Below are 20,436 nucleotides of genomic sequence, written 5' to 3' on the forward strand. Positions count from 1 at the left end.
ACCTGAATAACTACTACAGTTTTTTATTTTAATTTTGGAATTATGATCTTGGAATCTCCAGTTGTTTAGAAATGGCTCCAAGAGATCTTCTTAGCTTGTGTAAATCTACAATTGTGCTTCTTACATCTTTACTGAATTATTTGGAGTTTCCCTTTGATCTGAGCATTAGTCAACCAGTAAGTACTGTCAAAAAAATCCTTTTTTATGTTGGCAAAGAGAAGCAGTAGTTAATCTACCAGTAGTGGTTAATCATGATCACTAATGAGAAGTTAACTGGCCTTGTCTAGTTCAAAGAAAGTTGCAGCACGGTGGCACGGTGGTTAGCACTGTTGCTTCACAGCACTGTTGCCCTGGACAGGGCCTTTCTGTGTGGAGTTTGTGTGTTCTCCATGTTGTTTGCATGTTCTCCCAATGTTTGTGTGGGTTCTCTCCGGGTATTCCGGCTTCCTCCCACAGTCCAAAGACATGCAATTAGTGGGGTTGGGGGGTTGGGTTAACTGGTAATTCTAAAAAACCCTGTCCAAGGTGCACCTGGACAGGGTTTTTTCTCTCGCCCTATAGTAGCTGGGATAGGCTCGAGCCTAACAATTGTATGTAAAATTCACAACTGTATATAATGCACAAATTAAGTACACTGAAATATATCGCTCTGTTGACATACCAGTATATGGACAAATTGTAATTAACCAGAATGTGCTGAGTGTCTTTTTTTTAATATAGTTCTCTTGATTAAACAAGTCCTCACACTGCCTGTGACTTTGTTCATGTTAACCACACAGAGGTTGAACTTAAGCAACTGTAACAAGAAAAAAAAAGTTTACTCCAATCCTAAAAAAATGTCTTTTTAATTTGGAAATTTCCTCAAATAACTAACTATATGAACATAATATCAAAACCAAATTGCAGTTCTTACACTTACCCAATACATTATTCTTTTGAAAAGATTGCATCTGATGAATGTAAGCTATTTGTTCCAATAAAATTTGGAGAGTTTAAAAACCATATGTCGGTCATGCAGGCTCTGTAGGCTTGACTGTAAACAAGCCCCAAATTTGCAAAACGTATTTAAATATTCAGCAACCTCATGCAAAAGGATCGGGAAAACAGTTTGATATGAACACATGCAAAAACTTTGAGCATTCTTCGTCCTTCAGTCTGCTCAGTTATGTCTGTGTGTGTTCCATGTCACAAGCATCGCTGAAGCACTCTTTCCATGCAGTGGTTTGGAGTTACACAAACTAGCCACAATATTAAAACCACTGAGAGGTAAAGTAAAAAATAGTTGAACATCTCACCGTAATGTTGTTATGTTCTGCTAAAAAACCTTGGTTTCTGGCAGTGTTGTGGATGTGACTTTGACATGTACAATGCACCTTAAGACTATTGCAGATCAAGCACACCTCCACATAGCAACAGTGCCCCCTGATGGCAGCTGTCTCATTCAGCTTATTCACGATGCACCTCCGCTGGAAGAAAATGCAACAAAGACTCCCCAGATCCTGATCTAATCAAGGATGTGCAGGCTACAGCAGAAGACGTTCCAGACAGAACAAACCCCCCCAAGATCTGTTGCACCCATGCTCTGACTGCTTTGACAACACAAGCAGGTCTGTGCAATTTTAAGCAGGTGGTTTTAATGTTGTGGCTGAAGATCATTATTAAAATTGATTATTCATAGGCTCTAATACAATTCATGACACATAAATGCAATTAATTATCTGCTTTTAGTCCTTCCTAACAAGTTTTTTATCTGCTAATAAGCAGACTCTTAGTTTAGCAAACTTAATTTGTTTGCTGATGTGACAAAAGTTAGGGCTTCACCTCCAGCTGGGTAACTTGTTTTAATGTTTATGTGGAAATATATCACTAATGGTCAGTGGTAAGAACAAATAGACACATCTTTTGCTCTTTCTTCCTCACCCAACTGGTTCAGGCAGATGGCCCCGCCCCTCCCTGAGCCTGGTTCTGCCGGAGGTTTCTTCCTGTTAAAAGAGAGTTTTTCCTTCCCACTGTTGCCAAGTGTTTGCTCATAGGGGGTCATATGATTGTTAATATTTGTCCATATTATTGTAGGGTCTACCTTACAATATATAATATACCTTGAGGCGACTTTTATTGTGATTTTTTATAAATAAAACAGAATTGAAAAGAAACCTCAAAAATGTTAAAATAAATGTAATTTTTTCTAACAGATTCAATCTGGTCTGCAAGCAAATTTAATAAACTGTTGCTTTAACTGGAAACAAACATATTTTGCCACGTTGTTTAAAATGCTGGTGGACTACACCTTGGAGTTCCAGTGGCAGTAGTTCCTTACACTATCACAGGACCATAGCTTGGCGCCTGTTAGCAGAAAGAGGGCAAATTACAATGTAGTAGTTGACTCACATTTATTCCTTTAAAATCAGAGTAATTGACTCTGAGGGCTCCTGGCTATGAATGAAATGTTGAATGAATGTTATGTATGCTTTTTGAATTGTTTAAATAAATGTAAGAAAAATATAAAAGACTCCAAAACATTTTGTGTTTAAAAGGTTTTTTTTTAATTGATTTTGGTAACAGAAAATAGAACAGCAGCTTTTATTATGTGTAAGGTTTCAGGGGCTCATTAACAATGCATTCGTGCTGTCACTGTCATCTGGATCCATGCTTGAATGGAAAAGCAGCTGCCCCTGTTTTTTCCTGGAAATATAGAAACACATATTATGCTACAAATTTTGACTTTTGTGATCAATTAGTTACCACATATAAAAGTAAAACATGCACTTTACTGATTGTTCACTTACCTGGGCAAGGACTGTAGAAGCTTTTAACCAGCATCAGAGAAAACACCATTCCTCTAAGCATTCACTGAATCCATCTAGCATGTGCGATTAATGGTTTAAGCCCACTACCTGTACAACAAAGCACTGGTTATGAATAATGGGATATTTAAGACGGCATCTATAATTCAGAAAAGGTTTTCTTGGGCTCTACAACCTGATTAGTTTAGATGAAACATCTAAACTAACTTATTTTTCTGAGTTACAAAACACAACAGTAAAGAATATTTTTCTACTTCTTGTTTCTGTGCTTCATAACTACACTTTTATTAAATGATTTGTTCAAGTGCTGATAAATTGACAATTGGTGTTCTAGTGTTAACTAATTTAATTAGACCAGAATATGTAGGGTTTTACTTTTTTTTTTTATCTCTCATCAAACAGAAAAAATAGAATTGAATAGATTAACTTTATTATTCACATCAGTGGAAAATTGTCTTCAGTTCATGAAGCCATAAACAAATCAAGCAAATAACTTCACATCAACCTGCATTCACACTTTCACACAAGCACACATACACAACTTCAATACAACAACAATAAAAACACATCACAGCATCTCATTATTCAGTTGCTGTTTGCACAATTGACCCCTATAAGGTCATCCTGAGGGCGCTAATTCAAAGTCAGAATAAAGAGGGTGTTCACAGTCAGCAACAATAGACCGAGCTTTCCTGAAAACAGCCTTATGATACAGCTTATCCAGCGAAGTTTGTTGTCCACCAGCAATTTTTCCAGCAGTTCAGACAATCCTGTTTAGTTCTTACTTGCTACAGTTGGGTTACCATACCAGACTGAAACACTGAACATAAGGATGCTTCTAATCTAGCTCACTTAAACTCTTTCCAACACGTTGTGGTTCCAAAGCCTCCATCCTAATAAGAAAGAATCTCTGATTAGCTTTCTTGTAATAAATTGTGTCAGAGATCGGTTAATGTGATCGCCACGTGCCAAAAATGAGAGGATTCATCATGACAAGAATACCAAATAATCTTCAAATTTGTATAAAACAAACAAACAAAAAAAAAAACAGTGCATAATAAACACACAATTAAACCTGCATAATAAAAGATAAGACACGCTATGGTGAACACTGTGTCAGCAGCATATAGCCACGCCCCCCCCCATTACATGTCCCATTTTGTGAATGCAAAACTCTCCAAAACTGCAGCTCTTGTGGGATGTTCCTGGTTTGGAATCCAAAGTAGTCCAAAGAAGGACAGTGATGAACTATTAAAAGTGTAGTGGGTGCCTACGGCTTAATTATTCACGTGGGGAACAAAGGCTGGCCTGCGTCGTCCATTTCAACAGATGTGCTGCTGTGGTTCAAATTCCTGAAAAATGTAATGCTGTTTCTGACAGAAAGGTATCAGAAAGCAGAGTAACCCCGGGACATGTTGGAGAGATTACATCTCAGGAGTAGGTGGTGAGAGGGAGGCCTGAGCTTCTCTGCTGCTGCCCCCGTGACCTGACTTGGCTGCATGACTTTTTGTTTTGCTATTTTAAATTTTAACTTTTATTGAAGTGGTTATGAATTTTCAAACAGCGGCATCCTTCATAATGCACAGCAGAATGTACTACACTGTTTATTGCTTTCAAATTATATTTAACACGATGCGAGGTGCCACGCAATTAATTGTAAAGATTCATTTCTGAAGAATGTGACGAATGGGATAAAATGCCTTTGTTATTAGTTTTAGACATTTTCCATTTAATTGTTCTTAAATTTAACCGAATATCTGAGTGTTTCTTAGCTTTAGATTAGTCAGTTAGTCTAATTGTTTTCCTCAATAAGTCGGCCAAGAAATTAGTCACCGGGAACATCCGTAGTCAATAGTACAGAGCGCTGCACTGAGGTCTAGCAGGACAAGCACAGAGATGAGTCCACTGTCAGAGGTCAACATCATTTGTAACCTTCACTAAAGCTGTTTCTGTGCTGTGATGGGCTTTACGGAGGCCTTTTTTATAGGGCAACAAACTATTTTTCCGGGCTAAATGATCCACCCTTCCATCCACTTTCTTCCTCTTATCCAGCACTGGGTCACACGGGTAGCAGCCTAAGCAGAGGAGCCCAGACCTCCCTCTCCCTGGCTACCTCCTCTAGCTTGTTTGGGGAAATGCCAAGGCAAGCCAACAGATATAATCTTTCCAGCCTGTCTGCCCCAGGGCTTCCACCCAGTGGGACATGCCTACAACACCTCACCCAGGAGCCATTTCTGTCAGATGCCTGGACCACCTCAATCGGTCTATCAAAACCTGTATGGTTACTACAGCTGAGAACCTGTAAATACAGCAGTGTTTTATCAACATGTTTGATTTTATAAACGGATTTATTGCAAATGGTCTGATTCTTATATAGCGCTTTTCTCCCGGAGTACTCAAAGCGCTGTATTCAGCATGCCTCATTTACCCAATCACACCCATTCTCACAAGCACTTTCTCTCTACGTTGTGCTTTCTAATTACATTCACACACATTCATAAAATGCGCCAAGCACATTCTAAAGACTAATGGAGAAGTGTGAAGGATATGCATTTGAAAGAGGTGCTAGTTTTTTCTCAACAAATTGATTGTGTTCTCTAAAACCCTGGTAGACCATGAAGCAAGATTGTTGGAGTTCAGATTAAAGTTATCACCTGAAAAATGTGTGTTTCTCCAGACCTCAGTGCGGGAACCGCTGGCCATTAGCTTGCCAGCAGGCATTTGAGTTGCCAGAATGGCCTATGATGTAGAGAGGAAAATAAAGACCTGTGGTAGATGTGTGCGCAGAAAGGCGTTCCCCGACAAAGTCACACCGTTAGGCAACATCAGGCCACTTGAACTCTCTGTATGGATTTCATCTCTCTCAAACCAGACGAAAGTGGAACCAAAGACATCCTTTTAATCGCTGATCATTTTACTAAGTATGCAACTGCCATAGCGACATGCAATCAAAGACCCAGCACATACAATTCCACCAAGACTGAAATGACTGGGTTTGCAAACTTATCTTTAGTTGTTAGCTTCCACTCCACTCCTCGGACTGCATCAGGACTACTCCCCTGAGGCTATCTATCCACAGAGAGTAGTGACAAGCCTGTGAGGCAGACACAAGGACTTAGGCCAGCAACACGTCTCAGACTCTGCAGACTCTGATCAATTCTCAGAGGCTGAGGATGAGATTTTCCCCAATTACTGGTTTAGAGACACTTCCAGCTTTGAGACACGGCCAAGAAATGCAACCTGGTTTACCCGTGTCTTCTGGGGTAGATGCTAAACATGCCAGAATTTTGTCCTCCTGTTAAAGGTTCTATTTCTAATATCCAGACCAAATCTCCAGCACCACTCATGTAACTTCCATGTTGACAGTCCAGATTCAGTAACTCTTCCGGTGTCTCACAGCCATCGTCATGACACAGAAATCGTGATTACAGACCAAAATCCACCAGCAGAGCTGCAGACTGAAAGAGTTGCATCTTAAAGTGATTGTCATGGCTTGAATTCTGATTTATCTTCTGCTGCTCCAAACCTGTCTACGGATGTTGAAGGGACAGATTGAACCGAAATGGGGTTGTCAAATGAGTCCCCAACAGATGAATCTCCTGATGAAACTTTAGTAGACCGGACACGGACCAGGGGTATCCAACTCCAGGCTTCGAGGCCCGGTGTCTTGCAGGTTTTAGATGTGTCCTTGATCCAACACAGCTGATTTAAATAGGTAAATTACCTCCTCATGTGATTCAGGTGTGTTGACCCAGGATGAGATCTAAAACCTGCAGCCGGCCCTTGAGGCCTGGAGTTGGACACCCCTGTGCTAGACGTTCAACTAGGGATTGAGAACAGCCGAAACGCGTTCAGTATGAGAAACCTGGGCACCCACTAATAGCTGTGGTACAGTCTCTGTTTCAGGGTTTAACCACAGTTTTTACATATATTTTGGATGAAGGTTATCATTCATTTGATTGGCCTGTTCAGTCCCATCAGATAGTAATTACCCAACCATTGCCCTGCAACGTGGCATGCATGAGTTCAATGGTGGAGGTTGTAGCCCAGCTAGAAAAAAAGAAAAATAATTTAGTCATGTTAGTCATTATTTTCTTTGAGCTCTTCATAATGTGCACGTCCAGTGAGCTACAGCGAGTTGCCAAATGCAGCTAAGTGTTAAATCTAGGAGTTATTTTTTCGTCATCGTCAGGTCTTCAAGTTGATAGAATTATAGCTCACATAGAAGGATATGATGCTGCAGTGATTTATTTTGTTGTACAACAGAGCTAGAATTAAGATAAAGGTTACACGGATACTGATTGTTCACTCTGAATGTTCTGAGTACGTGAGACTGTGTCACAACTGTATATGTGACTATATGGATCCTGTGACCTGTTTATAGGTCAGGTTTTTTTCCATCTGGTAAAACGATGACTCAACGGATGAAGCAGTCTGAAGCAGGCCTCCATTGAAGAGTAGTGATTCCATACGTCCAGTTAACTGCATGGCAAGCCACTCCAAGAGTGGATAAGATTGCCAGAGCTTTGTTTCCATCACATGGTGGGACAGATGCCTGCAAGACTTTAAACTTTCCTTTTTCATTGGAGTGTGGTAGGACGAACAATTAAACAAACACAGACCGGGCCCTAACAATCCGTCAGTTATGAGACATTCATTCATACATTTGACTCAGAGACTCTGCTCTGCCCCCTCTTAACACCACCCAAGGCTGCTACACACTTTCCCCCTCTCCCTGTGACCAATCACACCACCCCACCCCCTCCCTGAACACTCCACTCCATATGTCACTTCTACACCTAGTCACTCACCACTTTACTCCCCCACCAATAGCACCCCACCCCCTCCTTGAGTGCTGACCAGGTGAGGAAGAAACTTAAGAAGATCAGAACCAGAAAGGCAACAGGGCCCGACGGTACTGAGCCTTATTCTGGAGAAGGTCCCAGTCCTGTGGAAGCAATCCTGTGTGGCCCCAGACTGTATGCCCCAGGGAGTCTAACCACTTCAGACCTGTGGTCTTAACTTCCCACCTGATGAAGACCCTGGAGAGGATTGTTCAAAATCACATCCAACCTCTGGTGCGCATGCTGCTGGACCACCTGCAGTTTGTTTCATGTAGATGATGCAGTCATCTTCCTCCTGCACAGACCACTTTTACACTTGGATTATTAGATGCACTGTGAGGGCCACGATTTTGGACTTCTTCAGTGCCTTTAATACAATCCAACCAGCACTGTTGAGGGAGAAGCTGGAAGGAGCAGGGGTCGACTGTCAAATGACAGCATGGACATTTGACAGTCCATGCTGTCTGCCACTTGGTATACAGCACAACCTGGAGTATAGGAAGGTCACCACCGACCTCGTCATCTGGTATGAACTCAGCCACCTGCACATAAACACCAATAAAACAAAGGAGATGGTGATTAACTGAAAACTAGCCCCCATCGCACTGATGACCATCCATGGTTTTGGGGTGTGAAGAACACTACTGAGGACCTTTAATGCCACTTCGATTACTTCTGCTATCTTTTATGTGGTTGTCTGTTAGGGAGGTGGTAGCACGAAGAGGGGCAGGAAACAGCTTAATAGACTGATAAAGAGGAGCAGCTCTGTCCTGGACAGTCCCCTAGACTCCATAGAGAAGGTGGGTGAGAGGAGGATGCTAGCCAAGCTAATGCCCGTTATGGACAACAACATTCAACCTCTGCATGAGACCGTGGAGGCCCTGAGACGCTCCTACAGCAGTAAACCGTTACAGCCCCACTGTAGGACTGAGCGCTACCGTAGATCCTTCATTCCACAGCAATCAAGCTGTATAATACACACACAGGATACTACTATTATTATGTTTATTGTTTTTCTAATATATCTCTAATTCACCATTTCCTCCTGTCCCTTGTGCTGCTGTAAAGGGTAAAATTTCCCCAGTGTGGGATTAAATAAAGTCTGTCTATGTCATCTTTCTGTGGGTCACCTTCAACAACACCAGCCTAATGCCAAATCGCCAGAAGATGCCCCTGCTGCCCTCTTTGGCACCCAGAAGTGTTCTGTCTCTGTACCTCAGTACCAATGACAACAATCAAGCTCGGAAAGAAAAGCGTCTGGACTTCTTTAAGTTTCCTTGAAGACGTTTCGATCAGCCAAGGTTTTGGGTGAGCCCACTGTGAAACTTAACCTCACCCTATCATGTGATTTCCTGAGGTCAAATAGCCCAGGGTGTGAGCGGGCGTTAAGGCGTCTGGGAAGGATCTCAGCACTGGATTATAGATGGCAGACAGTTGGTGTCGTAAGCCCCGCCCTCTGTTCAAAGATGGTCGCTCACAGTGGACACTCCTCTTTCAAACCATCTGTCTTCTCTGTCCAAAATGTGGACAATGGCATCCTTGAAAGAGTGACCTTTGACCTCTAGATGCAGATGAACAGCTGAGTGTTGCCGTCACACACTGAGGTTAATTATGGCGTTCCAGTGCTGACACCCATTCTATTTACATTATATACATCTTGATGAATGTTTAGTCATCCAGGTAAGGAAATCCCAGAAATGTTCATCTGGACATTTTCAGTGGAAGAAACATTTTATGACTCATGACTCAAATGAATCAAATGTAATAGAAGGAGAGGATATTTGCCCATATTGACCTCTCTTCTCTGCTACCTGCACCCCAATAGAGCACGTGGCTCTCAGACTGCTTATTTGTGGTTTCCAGGATATTTAAAAGTAGAATAAGAGGAAGACCAGCTCTCTTCTGTAGAACCAGTTTCCAGTTTCGATTTGGGAGACAGACAGACTCTCTGCTTTTAAGATTAGGTTTAAAACCTTCACTGTTCAACTCTGGCTCTCTTCCACAGTGTAACTTTTGTCCTATATTCCTCTGCTTTCTTCTTCTCACCTCACCCCTAACTAACCCCTTCAGTTTATTACATGCCTGCAGAATCAGCCAGCGACAGAATCCACTCATGAACAATTTTATAAAATGAGAATGTTTTTTGGCACAACACCTGCATCACCATTAATGATGATAAGCTATTACACAGAGTCACAGTAATTAGCTACATTTGAATTATTTTCTTTTTTCTGAAGCATGCATGGATATTTTGGCATGGAGGAAACCACCACCCATATTGCTAACAAATGTATTACGCTTTCCTTAGTGGATTATATGTCTGATGTACACACAGCACTAAGCAAATCCCTCTGTCACTTCCTACTCTTTTTATTGAGGATGATCATAACCTCTTCATAACCTCACATTAGGAAAACCTTCAAAGCAATCAGAAAACCTCGTGAACAAAACGAATCCTTTTGACTAATAATGAATAACTGCCTGTCTATGAAATGAATGAGGGTCAAGGGGAGGCAGCGATTGGTGTGGGGGGGATGGGCTTGGATTATCTGTGTCATTACTGCCGCAGCTTTCAGTGGGTGTTATAAATACGATGAAACACTAGAAGGTGAGAAAACTGCAGGAATGACAGCTTTGTGTTTTGTATTTTTGGTCTGCTCTGTCCATTTTCAGATGAGAGTAAAGCCGTGAGTTAAGCAGTTTGCTCAGTTACACACAGTTTTAATAAGCACTGTTTCACAGTAGCACATCTCGACTGAGGGCTATCTGCAAGCAATGAAAAACTCTTTTCTTTCTGTTTATGTCTTAATGCTTATCTGAAGTTCATACTCTGTCAAACCTCAGCCTTCCCTGAACCATCTGTTTAGCTTCTTTAAAAAAACCTCCACTCCTCTTCCTTCTTGCAATCCTACCCCCCCCTCTCTTTTTTTACTTCTCTCCTCTTTCACCCCCTCTCGTCTTTCCTCTCTGTTTGACCAAGCTGCACTGCAGCACATGTGCAGTCATTAATTTCCAAGGACAACGCTGCGTGCGCGTGAATGCGTGTGCGATGGCCCTGACAGGTATAGTAGGGAACAGGCAGCTAAGAAATAGTATGCACAGGTATACACAGGGGAGGCTGAGGAGAACGGGGAAAAAAGAACCACAGAAACAAGGTCAGAAAACAGGGAAAAGGTAGGTATAAGTACACATAAGATAATGCAGGAAGAGGAAACAGGTGGGAGCACAGCTGGAACACTATAGACATAATGAAGTGGAGGGAAGTAACAACACAAGACGCAGAAAACAACAGTTACAACAATAAAACAGGAAGAAACAACTGAACAGGAAAAATACCTAACTTAGGGATGAGAATCGAGAACTGGTTCTTGTAGAAAGCTGGTTCGTGGTAGTCCAATTCCTTGGAATTATGAGTCTGCCTGTCTATCAATCCCGCTTATCGTGTCAGAGGAGGAAAATAGCGACGCAGTCTAGAGCATGGATATGTACATTTATTTTTATCCATCCATCCATTCACTTCCGCTTATCCTTTTCAGGGTCGCAGGGGGTGCTGGAGCCTATCCCAGCTGTCTCAGGGTGAGGGCAGGGTGCACCCTGGACAGGTCCCCAGGCTGTCGCAGGGCATTTATTTTTATTCCATAAAAAAATGAGATACATGGTAACGTGGAAAACTGCATCCAGGGCAGAAACAGCTGCATTATGTTCCTAACACAACTTTGGTTCTTTGCAAGCATCTGCCAAGACAGCATGCTAACGCTAAGCTAGCCAAGAACCCAGAGTGAAAGCTGAGTGAAAGCTGACCCCAGCAGCAAGGTCCTTACCCAGTCAGGCTGCAGCCTCCCTTTCTACCTGTTCACCTTTCTAAAGCAGAATCACCGTGGTGACAGCTTTTATCTTTGCTTTGTGCGGTCAGCTTTGTATTGTACTAAGAGAAATATCTTAGAGTCCTCATTAGGGATTTGTGTTGTTGTGTGGGGTTGTAGCCTCAGGTTTATATTGTTAAATGGTGATTATGAGACAGCGTCTGTAAGTAACTGAGTAAAGTACTGCATTACATTTAAGGAATGTGTTCTGTGTAATACGTGTAATAATTCTGAGTAATGACTCCAACAGTGATCACAACAATCGTGCACAACACTTTGACCCACAGCATGCATTTAATTTGCATGAATGTAATGTCTTTATTGCTCATTAGCGACGGTGGTGACAAGAGAATCGATAAGGAATCAGAATCACTAAATTCGAATCAATTCCCGCCGACGGGTGAAACAAAAGGTGTAAAACAGCCAACAGGTCAGGAAAAAAAACACAAATCTAAAATCAACTCAAACAGTTTTGCAAACACAAATATCTACACTAATATCTAAGCTACCTCATAGGCTCTGCATAGCTTATGACTCTAGACAGAAATGTGTTGATTTCTTGTCACCTCTTCACCGTACCTTCTTCCGCCTTCATCCAGCTGTTCGACTGTTCTAAACCTGCCAAAGAGGTGTAGCCTTATGCAATTGTCCAAGTGGCTACTTTTGTGTCTTTTGCAGTTTTCTGTCCCGTACACCTGTAGTGGTCCAAAACAATTTGGCACCAGGACAAATCAACAGCAGACACATAATGCAAAAGGAGGCATTGCTCACACCACATCCAGCTAACTGGAGCACTTGAAGTCGCCATCCTCAGGCAAGCAGTAGTGAATGAGTGAGTGCCCGTCCTTCTTCTTCAAGTGCCTCTGCTGTGACGATGTGTGAATAACACTGAATATTCCAATCAAATTCTTGAACAAGATAGGCAGTCCATGCCAACTGGTCAGGGATGCACAAAATTGCAGCCCGAGGGACAAATTTAAAGCTCCAACAGACACTCAGGCTCAGACCCCCATGACTGGAAAAAACTGCCGTCTGTCCACAGACTCCCATTTGGCTGTTACATAATCATATTATTTGCAAGAACTGAATGTAATCATGTTTGGCCAATAGGGCAGGCAACATGACGTACGAGCAAACTCATTCATTGCAAATTTATTTTTATAGTTGTTAGTAATGGATTTTTTTCTCGCGATATTTTTATGGGAGTGGCGTCCTAGCGCCCTCTATTGACGAGCCAACATTGCTAGACAGGGGAACATTGAAAAACAATAGACAAACGCAGAAAAGACGAGGACATCAAGCAACACAAAGGGAGCTAATGAAGAGAGCCAACAGAACACAGCAGCTAAAATACAACAGTCAGACGTCGTGTGATGTTCCAACATCTCTCCCAAAGTGTAACATTTACATACGAGGTGACAAATCGTTGATATCTTACGCTTCTGGGTACCCAACACGTCCCTCGATTACGAGATGGAAAAACAAGGAAACATGAGAACTGTTTGGAATGAATCTAAATATGTACGTTCATTTTACTTAAACGTCTTGGGAAAACACTGTCTAACATCATTAAAGTGCTGGTTAAGGTTAGGGTTTGGGCTGGAATACATGGCTGGAATTTGTTTTACCGCGGGAGCGTCAGTCAACTGGATTTCATCCATAATCCGGCGCGTAGCATAAGAACATCGAAGGTCACCTTTCACGTTTCTCAGGAACGCCTCGGGACGTGATAAATCATCGGGATGTTACACCTCGGGAGTGAGAACAGGCTGGATGTTCTGTGCTGGGTTTTTGTTTGTTTATTTGTTTGTTTTCCTGGGCTGTCTTTCTGCTTAAACACCTGCAGCAGGACAATGATCCAAAACCCAACAGTAAGTCTACTCAAAACCACTGAAAAGAAAAAAAAAACAAAGGGACAAAGGTTTGGGAGAGTCCTAGTCGAACCTGAAACCCAGAAAAATCTGATTGAGATGTTTTGACATCACCTTACGCAGGATGTAGAATCCACTGCAGCTGGATTAAAATAACTGGTAACTATAGTGGGACAAAATTATTCAGACACGTGAAATATCAATTGCCAGTTATAGCAACTGCTTGACTGCCAAGAGCAATGCAACCAGTTTATAGGTTTATTTTATGACTTTTCACAGTTCAGTTTTTAGCTTTTTCCATTAATAAACTGCAGTTTGTATTTCCTCTGGTTATCTTTGTCTAAAATTACAAATTATTTGATGATCTGAAAAATGCAAGTGAGGGGGGAAATACTTTTTCACAGCACTGTATAGTGCAGCCTCCACCTGCACTTTTTAGTTGCATCTTTGTGAGTTACTCAGCTCAGTATAGACATGACCTTAAACTCTAAAGACTCCAAACATCAATAATGTGTAAACACTGTTAAGCATGAGGTCTCTGTTGGCTAATTGATATTATAGAGGTCTCACAGTCCTTTAAAACAAGCACAAATCCACTTAGCCCACTTCTGCAAGAGCCATGTAAATAGTCACATGATTAGTTATGAAACATACAACAAGCACACAATCAGACACTAGATTGGAATCACTGGTGATGAGTTGGTGAGGAAGCAGCACAAGCACGAAGTATAAAGCCTATCGCTGTAACGAGCTGTGCACACTGACTTAATCACTTTAACCTGTTAGGCTCACGCATGATGACACGCTCAACAAACTGAACCCAGGGTAGCAGACTATGAGCAGATCTCTGTGCACATAACCGTCCTGTGTTGACGTCCACTGCCTTTGTCAGAGAAACAGAGTGTTAAAAAGAGTGTTGACAAAAGTGGACAGAAAAGGATGTCCATGTTGTGTTTTCTCTCACTTGCATGATTAATACAATAATGCCTCCTCTCTTTCAACTCCAAATACCAAACTGTCAAAAGAGATCAGCTCATATCAGAACCTCTCTCTCTATTTAAATCAGCTGGAGGCGCCGTGTTGTCACTGATCCTTTTATTCTGCATGTGTTAAGTGGAACATGTCATCGCTGATGGTGTGTTTTATATGTACGAGTGTTGAGCCATACTTTACTAAAACCACTGAATGACATGCAGAAAATGTGTTTTTATAGATGTTTCTAACCTTCTGTCTCTTTGACGCTTGTGCAGCCTCTAGAGCACAGAACACACACCGTTAATTTTTAAAAGCATGCATTTTAAAGTTAAAGTAGAGCCTCCCTCATTCGAAATAAACAGCAACACTGATAGCGCATGCAACATTAAAATAATTAATTTAATTGAAATATTTATTTCACAGCTCGTGCTAGTAAACGATTTTCTGCAGCATTAATCTCATGTGCAGCAGTTTTGCACTTTACCATTTTATTTTTAATGTTTTTGAATAGTTATTACCATTTTATTATTATCATCTGTGACTGAAGTGGGGAGCATTAGCATTAGTGATCATGGACGTTTTAGCATTAATTTAATACCATGTAAATTCAGGGTCAATATACTGATGACGATACCAATACTTTCAACTTGTTAAGCCATCTTATGCGGCGTGTCATGATATAGGAGATGAATCATCATCAAGTATGAACCTGTTTTAATGACCATTGTGTGATTTTTACTGTCCAGAATAATAATAATTACTTAAGACAATAAAATATACCTTTCAGCTAGCTTGTATTTTTGGAGACCTGGAATGTATTCAGTTCAATTTAATTCAATTCTCTTTATATAGCAACAAATCACAACAACAGTCATCTCAAGACACTTTCTATTGTAATGTGACGACCCTACAATAATGCAGAGAAAACCAACAATACAGGACTTGGCAACAGTGGGAAGGAAAAACTCCCTTTTTAACTGGAAGAAATCTTTGGTGGACAAACTGCAGAAGCCAAAGATGATTATACGATGGTGATTAAACACTAATGATTAAATGCAGAATGGTTTGTAAGCACACAGAGAGTCAACAGGGTCATGAAAGCTGAAAACTCAGAAGCAAGGAGCCACAAGTAAGCCTGCAGTCTTAGAGCAACCTAGCTCCACTAGGGTGATCCAAACACGACTCCAGGATTCTTCAGTGTTATTGGCCACAATAAGTATCTGGTCAGACACAATAACCTCAGTTTATCTAAATGTAGAAGCAGGAAATTACAGGTCATCGAGTTCTTTGTCTTTAAGACATTTCTGCAGTTTAACTCATTGTTGTGTATCCTCTGCCTTTCATTGTCTTCTAATGCCGCTTCCTAAGGGACCCATGCATCATGTAATCAGAACTGGTCCCATCACAGGATCCTGTGGAATTCAGATTAGTGTGTGACTTTACTTGGAAAAATTAAAAGGAGTCTATTACATATGATTCAAACCACTGCACCTTTACTTCCTATGGCATGCTCTACTTTATATACTAGCATACTTTGGTCGACAGTATCGAACGCTACACTGAAGTCTAGCAGGACAAGCACAGAGATGGGTCCACTGTCAGAGGCCCAGATCATTTGTAACCTTCACTGAAGATGAATCCTGATGAAACTCTTCAGATAAGCCGTTCCTCTGCAGACGATCTGTTAGCTGTTTAACAATTCTTTGGAGAATTTTTTGGATAAAAGGAAGGTTGGAGATTGGCCTATAACAGGCTGAGAATGCTGGATGACGTGATGACTGTTTGTACTAGTCTCTGAATGTTTTTCATGTTAACTCAAGAATTTCAACTCATTTATAGTTAAGCATTAGAAAATTGTTTGACTACCAAGACAGTCAATGAATGGTAAACGTACCATTCTTAACAATGTGCTAGATTAAAAAGAAAAAAAAATGATATGACCTGTCACCGGGTAAGTTTGATGATGAATTTAATTAAGGTAGGTTTATCAACCTGCTGATTTTGAGGGCCACATGGAACAGTGGAGCTGTGTTGCTTTGATGGATCTCTACACACTCGGTCATTTTTATTTTATTTATTTTTTAAGGGTTATTTGACTCAGTATGCAAAATGAAAAATGAGTTGCTTTTGTTTTCTGCTTTTTTTTGTACGGAAAATGTTTTTAAAATCCTTTAAATATTTAATGAGGAAAAATGAATGTTTCTTAAATGTATACTTTGGTGGTTTGGTTTGCTGTTATCACATCAACAGCTACTCTTCCTTTACTCCTGGAAGAATAGAAAAAGCAAGAAAACAAACCTTTTGAAAGATGACCAAAACCTGGTGACAAATCAATACTACGTAACTGAGTCATGAAGTAACTGTGCTGCTATATATTACTCAGTAATGAAAGGCCACACCTTTTCAGTGGAAGCCTTAATTTGAGTAAGAGAAAAACCCCATCCCCAAAAACTAGGCATAGATCCCCCTCTGAGATGTGTGACGGTAGATGAGGTGGGTTGAAAATATACCTGCAGACTGAACCCTCAACCTGCTGTTTACTAAGGTCCTTCTGTTATAATTATTAAAACTTCCCCTCCTTTTGACTTCTCTCTTTAGGAGTTCCCAGAGCAGATCATCTGCATCTCCATCTCATCCTATTCCTACCATCCTCTTCTGTCGCACCAGCCCTCTGCATATTCTCTTTCACTGCATCTATGAATCACGAACTTCTCTTTCTTCTGCCTGGCAGCGCCATCTTCAGCATCCTACATGTCCACTACGTCTCTGCACATGTCCGAACCACCTCAGCCTTGCTTCTCCAAAATGCTTGACCTGAGTTGTCTCTCTGATATACTCATTTCTAATCCTGTCCATTCTGGTCATTCCCATTGGTCATACCCCTGACAGCTCCAGTTCAGCCTCCAGTTTATGTTAGTCCCACCATCTCTAAAAACCATCATAGTCCACAGAGAGTCCAGCCTGACCTCTTCTGTATCACCAGTGCGAACTAGAAGGGGCTCAGAGCAGATCCTTGATGTAATCCCACCTCCGCCTTGAACCCTACTGTCCCTTCTACATACACCTCATCACTCTCTCCTTGTCCTCATATACGTGTCCTGCACCAGCCAGACATGTTTCTCTGCCACTCCTCGTTCCCACATACCTCTCTTGGGATGATTTCTCTAGAGCCACAAAGACACCGTGCAACTCCTTCTGACCATCTCAACACTTCAACACTCAAAGCAATTATCACATTTCCGGGGCTCTGTCTGGGCATAAAGCCACACTGCTAATTACTGCTCATCACCTCTCTTCTTAACATAGCTTCAACAACTTTTTCCTCGATGCGATGAGTCATAAGCTTTATCCCACGGTACATCATCCTTGTTTTGAAAATGGGTACCAGTAAAGGTATTCTCCATTCCTCAGGCATCTAGTCCCTCTCTAAGACTATGTTTAACAATGTGGTCAAAAGGTCCACTGCCCACTCTCCTGGGCATCACGATCTGGATCAACCACCTTTCCACCCTTCATCCTTTTCATAGGATGAAGGGTGGAAAGGCTTTCACCTTTTATGAATGTTGAACTGATTCAGTTTAAATCAATCATCTATTAAACCACAGAAGAATTAGACTAAACTAGACCTTAATGAGCTGGCAGGTAATAAAACAAAAAATGTTAAAGAATATTAGCAAGAAAAGCCCAAAAAGTCTACATGAAGTCACTCATTGTCATTTTTTAGGACGCAGATTGTGTTACTGTCAGAACGTCTCTGTTCCTCGCTGTGAAAAACTTGAATAGGCCATCTAAAAGATGTGACTAGAGATAGCAGGTTGACACTAACGAAGTCCTAAAGCTCATTTTATGTTTGAAATGTGGCAATTTCTCAAAATCAGATGAATTTTCTAAAATTAACTAAGGGCTTTTATTTTGAAATGTTCAGCGCGTTACAGCATAATACATTTTTCTGCTTATGTGACGCTGTGGATTAATAAGTATACCCTGGCCTTAGATTATGCGGACAAATTGTTACGAAATTCCAAAAGAGAAAAACGTAATCACAGTAATAACAATGCTATTACCGATACGGTATAACGGGAGGCCATATGCGTCGAGGGACAACAATAACAATAATAATAATAATATTAATAATAATAACGCAGAACACGATACAGTTGTCTGTTTTCCAACAATACTACCAAAAATAGAATACTGCAATACTGCCCATTAAAATAACTCGCATCCATCAAAACGTCATCATGAAGCGAGGCGGCCTGCTGAGCACCGCGCGCCCTGCAGCCCGTATAGGATGGTAGTATAAGCTGGTAATTTTCCTTTAGACAACATATAGGACAGCGCTGAGCCAGCATCTGCTGCCGAGCCTCCAGCCCTACGCTGTTCGGGTCTTACCACAGAGGATGGCCAGGAGTAGCGTCCTTAGAGTCGGTGTTCGGAGGAGTCAGGATGGCTGATGGTGGAACGGCTAATTTAGGAGCTGAATAATTCCACCGATGAATGAACGACACAGACCAGCCGGTGTCGGTGATCCCCGGAGATTCAATACGAACCCCAAGCTCCGCCCATCCCAGTTTCCTACGTCAGCATCCATACTGGGTTCACTGGAGCGGCTCAGCATCCCCCTCCCCCTCCGCTATTTCTGTGTGTCCGTTTGCGTGAGTTTGACACCATCAGGGACGTGCAGAGAATTCCAAGCAGGAGCAGCAGTGAGCCATTTTGCATCAGTGTAGCGGACATTTTTGTCCTTTGGTGGCTCAAAAATGAACTCAAGTCAAGATGCACTACAGATAATCAGGTGCGAGCTGTGGTTTCTCTTCTCACGCTGCACAAAGGTTCGCATTCCCCAGTGTGTGACAATTAGAGGATTTTTTAACAGTATATCACTACAGATCCCCTTAAATGTTTAAGTCTGTTAGTGTTTCAGACCTTTCACGGTCTGAAGGGTCCTCACTAAGAAAAGTGACCCGGAAGGATCCGGTTGGCGGCCATAAGAACTGTTTAGTTTCTCGGACAGGACATCCAGTCATGTTTGCCTCCTGTAGCGTGGAATAAAACACCGTTTCAGAATTCATTCGTTCAATTTATGAAAACAGTCAAATGATCATTAAAGTCACACAGATGATGTAAATGTTAACAAATGCAATTCGATTTTCCGTTTCAGTTTTTATAACTTGCTGATTTTTTTTGAGTTTTTATTTTTCTGGAGTTTCATTCACTATAAAAAAATCATTGTGGTTATTTAACAATTAATGATACTTTTTTTTTTTTACTAATTAGTATTCTTAGCATTTTTTGTAATTTTGAATAATGACTGTATTAAAAACACTATATGAACAAAACTAAAAGAATATCTTTTTATTTCTAACAGAACATTCAGTGTATTACCGAAATGTGTTATTGAAAAACAAAAATAAACAAACAGACAATAAAAACAAGTAAAAACAGAAGTTATATCCTTGAGAACATTAATACTGGCGCAGGCCAGGTTTTGCTTAGGCGAAAGACAAGTGCGTTTATTTACAGTGAACAAAAAACACCAAGTGGATATATACAATGGAAAGGGGGGTCCGGGTCTCCAAGGTCCGTGGGGAAACGGGTCGGGAAGAGGTGCTCCACACCTCTCCACTGCCTCTCCTCTCGTAGTCCGTAACCAGGTTTCAGGAAAGATCTACACACACAAAAGGTCTGATTAGCAGGATAGTCACAACGCTCACAGGTTCAGGTTCAGGTTTGCAGCTTCGCAGGTTGACTGACGCTGATAGCTTAATGATCCAGCAAAGACTAGCGTAGATCTATGGGCTCAAATTGTGGTCATAAATATTTTGTACTTGTAAATCAGGATTTGTATGTGTAAAAAGAATTTGTGTGTGCGTAAAATATTTATGACCACAATTTGAGCCCATATAGATAGTAGACCCGCCATCTTAAAAAGCACTGCAATCAGCTGGGCTCAGCGGCCGGTGTGGTGATGAGAGCAGGTGTGTGGGCCAGCAGCGGGAGCGACAGGGGGAGAGGGAGGAGGGACAGAGCGAAAAACAAACATGTTCCTAACAGAGAGTCGACCAGCGAGGCACGAGGA

General features: G+C 41.4%; 1 protein-coding gene across 2 annotated transcripts in view; it reads right to left on the reverse strand.

Moving 5' to 3' along the window:
- nat16 (N-acetyltransferase 16) overlaps window positions 1-19,103 on the reverse strand; it is a 40,067-nt gene extending 20,964 nt beyond the window's left edge. The window contains exon 1 of one of the 2 annotated variants that reach the window (XM_063470295.1): window positions 18,750-19,103. The gene's annotated coding sequence lies outside the window, so the exon portion shown is untranslated. The remainder of the gene's footprint in view (window positions 1-18,749) is intronic. The other variant, XM_063470294.1, reaches the window with a different exon arrangement.
- Between the last annotated feature and the right edge of the window lie 1,333 nt (window positions 19,104-20,436).

Source organism: Pelmatolapia mariae, linkage group LG3_W (assembly GCF_036321145.2).
Source record: "Pelmatolapia mariae isolate MD_Pm_ZW linkage group LG3_W, Pm_UMD_F_2, whole genome shotgun sequence".
Classification (NCBI taxonomy): domain Eukaryota; kingdom Metazoa; phylum Chordata; class Actinopteri; order Cichliformes; family Cichlidae; genus Pelmatolapia; species Pelmatolapia mariae.